We start from the raw sequence: 13455 nt of genomic DNA on the forward strand, positions 1-13455 counted from the left end.
TAACCCACCACCAGATCCCTAAACCTAGGAACTAAAAGTGATAATCTATGTTTGACTATTTTTTTTCTTGCAATGGTTAAATTCAAGGGTAATTTGCTACACAGCAATACACAGATCCATTCCTGTGAATAGGGCTTCACAAAGAAGTGAAGTGAGGGTTTAAGAAGAGAATGATGTCCACGTGGGAAGAAAGTAGGTCTATCTCCAAAGGAGACACTGGCATTGCAGGCACTGAGTGTTTCAGCGAACTAGGCAAACACATGAAGGTGACCAAGACAAGAAATATTGTAGAGAAAAGTACAAGGAGATGGAAGAGTGAAGACCGTGTTCAGGGATTTGTTTTCTGCAAAAAGTAGAACACCTTAAGAGCTTGAGCTTGCTCTTTCTCACCATTTGGTCCTTGAACTGTTGCCCTTTTTTTTTTTTTTTGTCAGTCATGGGGCTTGAACTCTGGGCCTGGGCGCTGTCCCTCAGCTCTTCAGCTTAAGGTAAGCACTCTACCACTTGAGCTACAGCTCTATTTCCACTTTTCTGGTGGTTAATTGGAGATAAGAGTCTCACAGACTTTCCTGCCCTGGCTGACTTTGAACCGAGATCCTCAGATCTCAGCCTCCTGATTAGCTAGGATTACAGGCATAAGCCACTGGCATACCGGCCTGCCTTTTCTTTCTTGAGCTGCTTTCTTGTGCTCTTTCACCTCTAGGATTTAAATCAAGTTGTGATAGGTTAAGATCCAACCCAGACAGAACTGCAGTGATTGTGTTCCGCATCTCTGATCTTTCCAGCCTGAACATGCTATCCTATACCAGCATTGTAGCTCCTAAGTTCATCTTCTCTCCTTCTGCTCTTCACTGAGTGTCCTAATTCTAAAGATAGACCTGATGCATTTGTCATCACTGGGGTGGCTTTCCCTGGAGCTATGAATCTTAGTATCCGTGTGGGAATCCCAGGAGGAAAACAATCTCATGAAGGATTTCTGACAGAACTTTACTCCACTAAATGGAAGTTTCTAGGACAATCCAGAGGAAGCCTTGTACATCTCACTAACTTTATAGTTACCTCACCCCCAGCCCCACCCCCATCAATGAATACATATTTGTGACACACATGTACAGGATTCCTTCTGTGGCATGACTAGTTTTCATGACACCCAAAGCAGCAATTATCCTTTTATTTTGATCCTGAATACAACTGTTCCCAAGCGTGTGCGTGGCTGCTCTGGACTGGTGAGCTATTACGGGGAAGGCAGGTGCCGCAGGCTTTTGGCATTTCTCTGCAGTGTGTTGTCAGGTCCCATCAGTTCTGTCTCCCCATTGTCTCCTGTCTTCAGGCTCTGCCTCTTGGCCAGACTATACTGCAGCCCAGAGGTGCTCCACCAGCCTCTGGTTAGCTCGGAAAGCTCCCTCACCTGGGCCTCACCCAAAGCCAATTAAATCCGGCCATTTGGGCGGATCCTATACACGTTGTTATAGAAACGTTCACCTGTCAACTCTGATGGGAATGTGGTCGGGGCGGAGGAGCAGCCCGCCTTCCTCCACCTGGCCAGACAGAATCCATTTGCAAGTCTATCAAAGGTGTTAACTTTCTGTAGGAGTTGCACAGTGAAGGGGGCAGAGGTGTGGAAAGGTAGGATCATCACGGAGAACTAGGTACTCTGTGACAAATGCTGTTTTGGTTGGATGGTTTTGATTCTTGAATTGCCAAAGAATAGATTTTTTTCTGTATATTTGATATAGGCCATTTACTTTTAAGTTTTTACTTTTTAGTATAGCCATTTACTCCCTATGTGTGTGTGTGTGTGTGTGTGTGTGCGTGCGCACGCATGTGCACGCGTGCACACACATGCATGTGAGCGTGCCAGGACTGGGGCTTGAACTCAGGGCCTAAAGCTCGTGCTGAGCTTTTCTGCTCGAGGCTGGCACTCTACCAGCCTACCACTCTACTTGAACCACATCTTCTCTTCCAGTTTTATGCTGATTAATTGTCAACATCTAGATTTTGTTTCTGAATATCTGATATAGGCCATTTACTAAAACCAGTTCTATAAGGATACAGGTGGACCTGTTGCAACAATGAGAAGCACAAGTTGTCATGTCCAAAACGAGCTTTACAATGTCGGTGCGGTGGGGGGGGGGAGGGGGGCGAAGGAATAGGATTGGGATGGGGGGGAGGGGGGAGGCTGGGAAGGGATGTGAAGGGTAAACAAAGGAGGAGGCTGCAATGCTTGGTAAGAAATGTACGCATTATCCTGCCCATGTAATTGTAACTCCTCTGTACAGTATGTTCACAAATAAAATTAAATTAAATTAAAAAAAAAGAAAAATACTTTAAAAAAAAAAGTATACTTTTATATTTAAATGGAACCACAGCTTCACTTCCACGTTTTTTGTTTTTTTGGTAGTTAATTAGAGCTAAAGAATCTTACTTTTCTGGGCAGACTGGCTTCCAACCATGATCCTGAGATCTCAGCTTCCTGAGTAACTAGGATTATTGGTGTGAGCCACCAGCACTCGGCTATGTTTGTACTTTTTATTTTTTTAATTTAACTTTTATTATAAAGGTGGCACACATAGGGGTCACATTACGTAAGTCAGGTAATGAGTGCATTTCTTTTTGAACAATGTCGCCCTCTCCCTCATTTTCTCCCAGTTTTTCCCCTCCCAACCCCCTAAGTTTTTATTTTTTTAATATAGGCCATTATGGGCTGATTTTGAGCTGTGATGCTCAGATCTCAGCTTCCGGAGTACTTCCCATTTACTTTTTACTTCTGCTCCTTATCCCCTCTTTTTTCCTCCCAAAGTGATATCTAAATCACAACACTTGCCTTTTACTATTTATTTTTAAATAGTATTTTATCCCTTTCTTTAGCTCTTCCCCATTTATACCTCCCTTCTATCTACAAACAAAACTGTTCTAGAGCTCATATTCTCTTCTACCCCTCTTCCCTCATTGCTAGACTTTCCTCATTACCTGTACTCTTACCTGGTATCTAGATTGCCTAAACATCATTTGTTTTATTGTTCTTTTAAATCGTTTTTGTTGTTTCTTTTGATTCACTTTTTTCTTCTATGTTAGTGTATCAAAGATAATTATATGCAATTCTCTTAATGTCAACTCCCAGTCCTTATCCCATACAACCTTAACTAGACTTTTTCTCACTTCATCCCACTTTCTTATTACCTCTCATATTAAGCTAAGCTTTCTCTCCTTCCCTTCCTATATAACCCAATACCCATTACTATTTGTTGGTATTAGCCACACCATCTCCTTCCTATTACCAGCCTTGAGCAAGAATGCCAAGTGAAAGCACGAGGCCCTGAGTTCAAGCCCCAGTGCCAGCACACACATCTACACACACGCCAGCACCCTCCCCAGCCCCTACAGCCACACAAAGCAATAAAATATATGATTATGCTAAACTACTGGGAATATTGTTAAAGATTTATGAAGAAACAGAAAAGAGAAAGGTTGAGAACTGGGTAGGGGTCTGTACTCCATCCCCTCTTGGGAAAGAGGAGACTAATAGCCGAGGGCAGACATGAAAGCAAGAAATGGGAGAACGTGTGTGGAGGCTGATTAAGATAAGGTCCTTCAAGGAGCTCTGCAAATCTGACCTCTGAGCCCTATCCAGAGCTTGCTACTTCTCCTCCTGACCACGAGAGGGCGCTCTGACTAGATCCTTTAGCAAGATTGGGGTGTCCACAGAACGATTCAGACAAAACCATTTGGTTGGTACGCGCCAGGACAGACACCTGTACTTCTAGCTTCTCATTGGCTGCCCCAGTGTCTGACTGTGTTGATAATTGTGTATGGCCCAAGAATCGATGTTTGAATATCCAAATGGTGGTTGGAAGTAAAAAGGTTCCCCACCCTTGCTGAAAACAGATGTTTGGGCAATTAGGAGAGTAACTAACTGCAGAAACAGTGAAGGTGAGGCTGAAGTCAGGTTTTGATCTGGAGCAGGCACAGGGTGCCAGCTCTGCTTTGGTAAGGTGGAGGCTGGAGAGGGGGGTACAAGAGCCTGGGGCCTACCCAGGATGTAGCCAGGAGGAGCCTAGCAAGCTACTGGATTCAGATTTGAGTCTTGAAAAATGGTGGTGGAACCTCCTGGCTCTCTTGTTTCCTTGTCTCCTGTCTTAAAGCACCAACCACCATTGCACTATCTGGCAGCTGGGGCAGCAGCCGGTTGAGGGAGGGGCAGAAGTCAGCAACCTGATAGCTGATGGGAAACAAACATCAGGAGGACCCTACAAACCACTGGCAGGAATAGAAGGTGGGGTGTACGGGAAGGGAAGAAGATTAGGACAGCAACGATTTATGGATGGAAGTAAAGATCTTACACTATGGCAGAGGGTATCCAGACGGCTTGCACATTAGAGTTGAAGCTGGCATTCAGCCAGGACACCATCATGGCCATAGTGATTGCCTGTGGGTGACATCCAAATGGATGGATAGATCTTTGATTTTGGTCACTTAATTCTGGCCAGCTGCTTCAGAATGGCATTGTGCATGTGGAAGATAAGGTGCGGTTACAGAAATGCTTCATTTAACTCAACACACTTGTTTTAGAAAACAGTCCTGAATATAATTCCCATCAAAATCCTTGGGTGTTTTCGCACTACTCTGGTATTTTGTTTCAGATAAGGTTTCATTGTCTTTGGGCAGCACTGGGTTTTAAATTGGCAATGTAATATGTCAAATAGAGGACCTGTCTCACTCAGAACACGGTACTAGAATAATAAATGTGTCGGGACTGGCTTATTCACTCTGAAAATGAAATCCGATTTTGAAATGTGTACTATCTTTAGCAGTCATCATTGGTTCATTGTATCAGAGGATGTATGATTTCAGACAACTTGTATTTTAAGGTGGCAAGTATCATATAAAGGCAAAGTAAAATTTTAGACCAATTCTGTTTAAATAGCTATTGCAAAGGGTGACAATAATTTTGGTTAAGGATATTTCCATGTTTTCATTGATAGCATGGAAAATGCTTAAATGTAGAGTCCAACTCTATTTTTTTTCTTAGTGTGTACTGGGGTTTGAACTCAGGCATTTTTTTCCCCACTCAAGTGGAGCCACAGCTCCATTTCTGGCATTTTTGCAGGTTAATTGGAGATAGGAATCTCGTGCCCCTTCTAGCTTCAAACCATGATCCTCAGATCTCAGCCTTTTCTGTAACTAGGATTACAGTAGGAGCCTGGCTTCCACTGTACTGTCCTTAAGCAACCTTATTGAGGTATAATTTATACACCATAAACCCACTTAAGTGTAGATATATTGGTTCTCAGTAGATGTACCAAACTGCGCAAATATCACTACCATTCAGTTATGAAATGAAGTTTTAACATAGAAAATTCGAACATTTGGCATGGTACCCAGTCCAGCTGCTTGTCACTGAAAGCCAAATACTCTAGAGACAAGGGTTGGTGGCAAGAGGTGACAAGGAGGAAGGTGGGGAGCTGTTGCCATAGAGCCCTATCTTAGGAAACTCGGGGTACAGAGCATTTCACTGGGGAGTAAAGGAGAAGCAAGGAGCAAAACAGAAAGGCTTCAAGCTGAGTGGTGTCTTGTCATGAAAATACGTATATTGTCTTCTCTTTTACTTTATTTTCCCTGGCCTGAACAATGCAATCACCCTTGATCTCTTGGGGCTAGTTACAAACATATTTTGTCTCTCTAAGTTAAACATCACAGCAGTTTATATGTGTTGTGTTCATTGATGCGCAGAATTAAAGAATAAGAAGAAGCAAATAAGGAGAGGCATTATACATTCAGATGTTTTCAGAAAGCAGCCAGATGTTCTAGGTTCTGTAAATGTAAAGGAAGACTATTTGGCAGCTAACAACGTGTTTGTTGTTTTCCTTTGTGGAGAAGGAGTTTGGATGTGGAGTTCAGGCTGGCCTCAAAACTTGTTTCCAGTTGATTCTTCCAGCATGCTAGGATTTACCAATCGGTTGAGCAGTTAACATCATAATAGTGTAGGTGTAGCTTCTCTCTAGATTTTAGCATATCAGGCAAAGGAAGAGGAAGTAACCTTGCAAAAGACAACAACAGGCTGGAGAATAGAAAGTCTGCCTTCCATATTGGGCTGGATTTGTATCTGAAGAAGTCCAAGCACTCACCAAGGTTGTTTTCTCCCAATCCTCTCTCTCGATCTTCCTTCTTCCTTCCCTGCCCTTCTCTCTCCTCGGTGTATTAGGTGCTGAGCACAGAGGTGAACAAACCCAGAAGACAGTGACAAAAGCTATCAAACAGATCCTCACATTCTTTTGTGAAAGTGTCATCCCCGATAGAAGGACGTCTCAGGCATTATGGGATTATATTTATCTCCCAGATCAGCCCCGTCAACAGCACTGGGCCTCAGTGCTTGTGCAGCAGGTACACAGATGAATAAGAACTCAGTCCTGCTTCAGTCTCCTCTGACTCAGCGTCCGTTCTTGTGGGATCCAGTTCCTGGGTCCTGACCTTTGCCCAAGGCCAAGGCTAGACCTCTTCTTGAACTGTTGCTGATAATGGGACTTTCCTTATTTCCTGGCCTTGTGCGCTGCCCTACCTTCGTTTAGCTCTCAGGTCCAAAGGCACCTGATTAGCCTTCCTGGCTAAAACGCTCTCCCTTCCCTGATTTTATTCCCTTCCTCTCTTTCCTTCTCCAACATTATTTATTTCTGAGGCTGCTTATCATCTCCATTGGAAGGCGAGTTCTATGAGTGCAGGAACTGCTGTGGTTTTTCTTCTCTGTCTTAACACTATGGGTATCTAGTCTGTACTCAATAAATGTTTATCGTATGAAGCCATGAATATTTGATTTTTTTTCTGGTCTTGGGGCTTGAACTCAGGGCCTGGGTGCTGTCCTTGAGCTTTTTTGCTCAAGGTTAGTGCTCTACCACTTGAGCCACAGCTTCATTTCTGGCTTTCTGGGTGGGTAACTGGAGATAAGAGTGTCAAGAACTTTCCTGCCCAGGCTGGCTTTGAACTGACATTCTCAGATTTCAATTTCCTGAGTAGCTAGGATTACAGGCATGAGCCACTGATGCCTGGCTTGAATATTCTGAAACTTCTCTCCAGTGCTGGGGCCCCGTCCTCACCAGCCTAGTTCATCCAGACCCGGGATCTGGTCTTGTGCAGGGCTTTGGTTCTGGCAGGATGGAAGAGCCTCTGATCATACCACTTCCAACTCCACATGGACTGGCCTCGCGGCTTTGTTCCTGGGGCTTTCTCACACAGGAATCTGTTACGGCATGTTCTTGCCCGCTCTTCCCCTGACTCTCACTTCTCCTGCCTGCCCGGGTGCTGGCCTCCAACTTGTCTTAAGAACTGGCTCATCTCAGACTGTCCCAGTTAATTAACCTTCTCTGTGTGACAGCTTTACAAGACTGGACAGAAGGCAGAACACCCATGATGCTCTGTGAATGAACCCAGCAGCCAGTGGGTATGAATGAGGTGGGAGCATTCACGCCACACACTTAATGCTCGCATCTTGAAAGTAAATGAAAAAGGAGTTGAAACACTTTGAAATCACTGCTGTGTCCTGACATTAGCTTCATAAAACCAATTTGGAAAGTCACTCTTGCATCATATTACTATGTCTAGACTAAACTTTTTAAGCTTTCCTGGTAAGACTGGTAAGACCTTGAGATGTTATAATAACTCACCTGTTGGGCTGAGAATGTGGCCTACAGGTAGAATGCTTGCCTAGCATGCATGAAGCCCTGGGTTTGATTCCTTAGTACCACATACACAAAAACAGCCAGAAATGGCGCTGTGATTCAAGTGGTAGAATACTGCCCTTGAGCAAAAGAAGCTCAGGGACAGTGCCCACGCCCTGAGTTCAAGAGCCAGGACTGGCCAATAACAAAACAAAACAAAACAACAAACCTCACCAGTGTTAGTCTAAGCTCTGGCCAGCTTCTGAGTTGTCAATATCCTCATTAGCATCTCATAATTTGTTTTTTTTTTGAGTCAGGTGCTGGTGGCTCAGGCCTAGCTTCTCAGGAGGCTGAGATGTAAGGATTGAGGTTTGAAACCAGCCCAGGCAGACACATCCTCAAGACACTTATTATATCAATGAATCAGCAGAAAGCTGGAAGTAGAGCTGTGGCTCAAAGATAAAGTGCCAGCCTTGAATGAAAAAGCTAAGCAATGGTGTCAGGCCTTGAGTTCAAGTCCCAGTACCAGGGCAATTTTTTTTTCTTCTGCCTACAAACTGAAGCGCAAGATAAGCCTCTGCAAAGTTACCTTAGGCTTCTAATACACAGGGACATCTTGGCATTCTTGCTTCTTTTTCTTGGTATACAACATAGATTATACCCTAGGGCATAGTGGAACCAGGCTCAGCCGGGTGGCTGTAGGATACCATGCTTGAAGTCGGATCCCAGAGATCTATTTTCTATAGTTGATCAATGTCAGATCACCGGGGAAACCCCATCAACAGGTTGTATTTGTGGAACAAGACAAGGCCAGCCAGCTGAAAGCATTATGAGCTTTAGATCTTCCTTTGCTTGTTGTTATCTTGACAGAAGCTACGTGGAGGAGGGAGGGGATGCAGCCTGGGGCATGAAGTCAGCTCAGCCTGAGCGGCTGGATGAGGCCCTCTGCTTCGCCAGTTCAGAGCCGCCTGAATTTTGTTACTCAGGACCCAAGAGAGTTGGAAGGTTCAGCTTTGTAAGTTATATTGTGTGGTGGTGGTGGTGGTGGTGGTGGTGTGTGTGTGTGTGTGTGTGTTGGTGCTTGCTTGCTGCCTCTTAGCGTTTGCCACTCAAGGTTGGCATTCTACCATTTAAGCCACCTCCACTTCTGGCTTAACCTGCACTGGTTAACTGAGATAAGAGTCTCTGGGACTTGCTGCTGGGGCTGGCTTGCATCTCTACCCTCCTTCTCAGCCTTCCGTGTAGCTAAGATGACGAGGGAGAGCCACCAGTGATCCTGCGTACAAGTTCCATTTTGTAGGTGTTTTTCCTTTCTGCAGACACTTTCTCCGTCCATTCCCCTCTGCAGCCGCCCGGGGACGCAGAGCCCTTTTGCCTTTAGATTTCACTGGAGGAAGGAGACATTCGAAGCAAGCCCCTAGGGTGGGTGTTAGATTTTTTTGTCTTGCTTTGGCGGTGCTGGCGAGGGACTCACGCTTGCTAGCCACGCCCTTGACCCCCTGCCCTTTAGCCTCAGGCCGAAGGCTGGGTTTTCAGGCGAGGAGCAGGGTGGACTCGGAGGTCCCCCACGGAAGCCCCAGCACCTGCGTCCCCATCCTCCCTGGGCGCGGGGCCTCTTCGGAGGCATTGTCCAGGCCTCTGGGGGAAAGTAGCATCTGCCTGGAGGGACCACAGGAACTTTTAAGGGCAGCCAGAAAGTGTCAGCCCGCGGGGCGGTGTCCCCCACTCCTCGTCGGCCCTCGGCCGCCTTCGCGCCGCCTCCTTTCACACCTGATTCAGCTCTGCTCTGACCACCGCGCGGGGGCAAACCAACCTCCAGGTGCGGGTCCAGGGTCGGCAACTGGGCTGGTGTGTGTGTTGGAGGAGGGGGCCGGCCCAAAGGTGCGCCCCGCATCCCGGGGGAGTTGGGCGAGTCGGGACGGACAGACTGACGTGCGGGACGGGCGGCGGGGAGGGGGGTGGAGCCGCCGGGGCGGGGCGGGGCCGCGAGCGGCGAGCCCGGCCTCCCGCCCCCGCCCCCCCTCGGTGCCTCGGTCTCGGCGGGCGGCGACGCCGAACGCTCACGCTCGGTGCCCAGCGCCCGGCGGGCCGCGTCCGATCCGGGGCCGGAGGGTGGCTCGGCAGGTGGGGGCGCCCCCGGAGCGCCAGGCGGGGAACGGGGTTGCAGGCGCACGCCGGCGCCGCCCCGCAGCCCGAGGCGGGAGGAGCGGGCGCCCCGGGACCCCGCGGCGATGCTGCCGCCCGCGTAGCGCGCCCGAGCCCGCGCGGAGGAAGGTCAGTGAGTTCGGGGCTGTCCCTCCAGCTTCGCGCCCTCCGGGATCCGGGGTGCGGGAAGGGGGTGTCCGCACCCCTGCGGCCACTGCAGCCAGGGAAGCGCGAGAGGGCAGTTGGCGCCCAGGGTTTGGGGGGCGCGTTCGCCCCGTGCTCGGAGTGGCGGGGTGCAGGGGCCTCTGGGTCTCCGAGGAAGGGAGGGCGCAATCCGGGGGGTCCCCAGAGTTGCGCCCGTCCCCCGGCGCTGGCGCAGTTGGGCGCGCGGCTGGAGGCGCCGCCGAGTCCTCGGATGCCCCCGGGGAGCTCGGGTCCCGGGGAGCCTGCCTCGGGCCCGCGCCACGCGCGCGCGCCTGCGCTCAGGGGGTGCACCGCGCGCGCGCCTGCGCCCCCAGCCCGCTTACGCCCTTGCCGGCCGCCTTGCCAGCCCCCTTTAGGGCGCTTTCTTCCACCCTTAGAAGTTGCCCGGGGGGGTGTCCTCTCCCTGCGAAAAGAGGGCGCAGGGGCGGGCCAGGTTGGGGGGGTCTTTGGTGCGGACGCGCGCGCCGGGGGAGGGGGGCGCTGGCTGTGGAAGGGCAGAGGCAGGACAAAGCAGCCTGGATTCGTGGGGTGCTGCCGGGGCGGCGGCGGCGCGCCCCGATCCCTTCTGGAGTAGGGGTGTGGTGGGAGGGGGTCCCCAAGTCCGGCGGCGCCGCGCCGTTTGCGGGAGGGGAAGAGTGGAGACGGAGACCGCGACTTGGTGAGGGGGCCGAGGGGGCGATCGCGAAGAAGGTGCGGGTGGCTGCGGCGCCGGGGCGCGTGTGTCTGGGCGGGTGGCGCCCCGCATTCCCTGAAGACCGGGTTCACCCAGTGTCGCGTTGCTGCCCCAAGATGGTCTTCTCCCTCCCGGGTTCCTAGCTTTCTGAGGGATGACGGTCGGTCGCCCGCTGTCGCCGCCTCCGGGGAACTTGGCGGGGGGGGGGGGGGAGGGAGAGGGGGAGACTGCGGAGGGGAGGGATCGGGGAGGTGGGTCGACATCCCAGGCCGACGATTTGCGGCGTTACGCCCCCTCCTCGTCCCGCCGTCCCCGCTCGTCCCGGTCGCTCCCCCCCCCATCTGGGGCACCCTCTCCGGCCTCGCCGGCGCGCCCCGCGGGGTTCTTGGGTTCCTTTGGGCGCTGCGCGCGTCTAACCCGACTGCGTGCGTTCCGCCGCAGGCTGAACAAAGCTCGGACTGAATTGTGCCTCCCGGACGCGGACCGCTTCCACCTGATGTCATCACGCAGAAGGGGGTGAGAAGGGACTCGTGACAGATTCAGGTAACGCTGGACCATCTGGGTAGCTGCTGGGGTGTCTCTGGGTCCCCCGGGCCCACAGGGCTGGCGCGGGGCTGCATCTTGGGAGCCTTCCTTCCCAAGTATCCGAAGGAGCCGGGACTGCTGAAACTCTTGATCCCGAGAGAGAAATGACGAATGGCTTCTTTTCTTCCCATTGGAGAGGTCGTTGGGGGCTCGGGTACCTCGGAGGTTGTATGAATTCCACCTGGCTGATGAGTATTTTGACCTAAACAGTCTGTAGGCAGGTGTTTTGGACCGGGGGAGTGGGGGGGGGGGGGGTTGGGTGGAAGGCAGCGTTCTAACCTACAGAAATATATTTTGGCTTCAGTCTGTAGTTGGGGTATTCCTTAGTGGTTGAAAAGGTCTCCTTGTAAGGCTGGATCATAAATCTGACGACACTCAGTGAGAGCATTGGCCAAATGCTGTGACCTTCTTATGAAATGGTCGTCTCCGTCCCTTACCCTTTCTCTGCTACAGTGTTTCAGCATCAGGAGAGTGGGGCTGGTAGCTCAGTGCCTTTGGGTGTCTGGGAAGGTTGTTGGGGGACCAGAAAGAGAACAGAGAATCTGGGGCCTTTAGTTATCTTGGATGTGGTCGTGAACCATTAGACTCTCATTTTGCATTGTTTTTTCCCCTCCAAAAAAACTCTGGCCAGTTCTTTTTCTTTCCAAGGATGGTTGTATTTGTTTATCCACCTAACCTGCCCAAGGGTAATCTTGATGTGAAGTTTGGCGGACTTAACCTTCAGACTTCACCTTGGCCTTGGACTTCTGTCCTAGAGAGCCAAGCCCTGAGCATCCCACCCAAATAGACTGAGGTATCAATTGTTGAGGAAATGGGCTCTTGGATTCTCCTCCTGGGAGACAGATTGCTGAGGGCCAAAGGCTACTAAAGCTGTACTCTGCTGCTGACTCAGGGCTTGGCAGATGTTCTTTAACCCTCTCTCTCCCCCCCCCCACCCAAAATCCCTTGAAAAATAAAGTTTAATGTGTGTCATTCACCTGTAAGGTAGCCTTGTTATGGAAGGGGACTTTAAAAAGAGCAAATGATACCTGCATTTATTTATTTATTTTACTAAAAGCATTCTATCTCTAGGGGAAGCAGTTATCTAGTCCCAGATGAAACAAAGGCCATTACTTTGCAAAGATGGAATTAGTAATCTGGTGCCAGGAGAAAGGTATTTTGACAAGTGCTTTTATGTCAGCAGTAATCCAGGGTGTGTACTGTTGTGTTGCTGTAGGAGGAAGACCCACCTGATGGGATAATAGACAATGTAAAAATGCACCAGAAACAAGGGTGTGGTTTAAAAAAACAGAACAAATAAATTCTTCACTTACAAAATTCCACACGGGACAACTACAGCTTGCACATGCAAATGCATGCCCTAGAACAAAGCTAGCTACTGTACTGGGCTAGTTTTCACTGTGATTTTAAGTTATGTACAGTGATAAATAAAGCACTGTATTGATGTCTAATTTCTTTTTTATTGGGAAGGCGGCTCCCTACCTCCAGCAATGTGTTTAGCTGTAGTTTGGAAGAGTCAAGCTTTGCTTCTAGCACCTTTCTCAATAGGTGTTTATGGGCAGCAGATAGAGACACGTCTGTGAGAAGTGTCAAGGGGTGTGGGTGAAGGCTAGACACAAAAGTGAATCACCTTCAGGAAGCTTACAAGAAGACGGAGAAATGGGGGCCTGATTGTCACTGGTTCCATAGAGCTTCTGAGGAGCAGGTGTATTGATCCATCCTCTGCTTGAATGCCTTTTCAGGGGGAGCTCTGGCTATCTGAGTGGCTGGGTCTGGGGTCAGCCTGTGATAGCTTTTTCTTCATAGTCCTTGAACTCTTCAGCGGAATCTTACAGGATCAGGGTGATCCTACCATGGTTGGGAGGTCATTCGGCGTTCACTTCTTCCAGTCTGTCCTGCTACTACCTTCTCCTTCTTAACTCAAGGTGTTTAGTCCCTGATGCCTTTCAATTTTGAGAAAAATTCTACTTTTTGGTATTACCTCCTTCAGAAAACAGATTAGGGGTGGAGAGACTTTTTGCAGGTCTCTCTCTTTTTAAGCAATGCTGTGTCTGCGGCAGGGGTTAGATTATGCTGTGGTAATAACGATCTCTGAATATCAGTGCTAAATTGAGGTTGTTTTTGTTTGAGGCTGGATATCTAGCATCTCTTGCCAGTGGACCCCGCTCTGAGCTTGGTCATAGATCATTGCAGGGCTGG

The 13455-nt window shown here is 49.5% G+C and overlaps 1 protein-coding gene across 5 annotated transcripts in view; it reads left to right on the forward strand.

Annotated features, from left to right (window-relative positions):
- Rnf152 (ring finger protein 152) overlaps positions 1–13455 on the forward strand; it is a 163186-nt gene that overhangs the window by 80707 nt on the left and 69024 nt on the right. For 2 of the 5 annotated variants that reach the window (XM_070029012.1, XM_070029010.1), the window contains exons 1-2: positions 9767–9923; positions 11113–11214. The exons of 2 other annotated variants lie outside the window; for them this stretch is intronic. The gene's annotated coding sequence lies outside the window, so the exon portion shown is untranslated. Of the gene's footprint in view, positions 1–8634; positions 8665–9766; positions 9924–11112; positions 11215–13455 lie in introns of those variants that run through there. One more of the 5 variants, XM_070029011.1, reaches the window with a different exon arrangement.

Source organism: Dipodomys merriami, unplaced genomic scaffold, assembly GCF_024711535.1.
Source record: "Dipodomys merriami isolate MVZ:Mamm:240054 unplaced genomic scaffold, mDipMer1.0.p SCAF_2, whole genome shotgun sequence".
Taxonomy (NCBI): Eukaryota; Metazoa; Chordata; class Mammalia; order Rodentia; family Heteromyidae; genus Dipodomys; species Dipodomys merriami.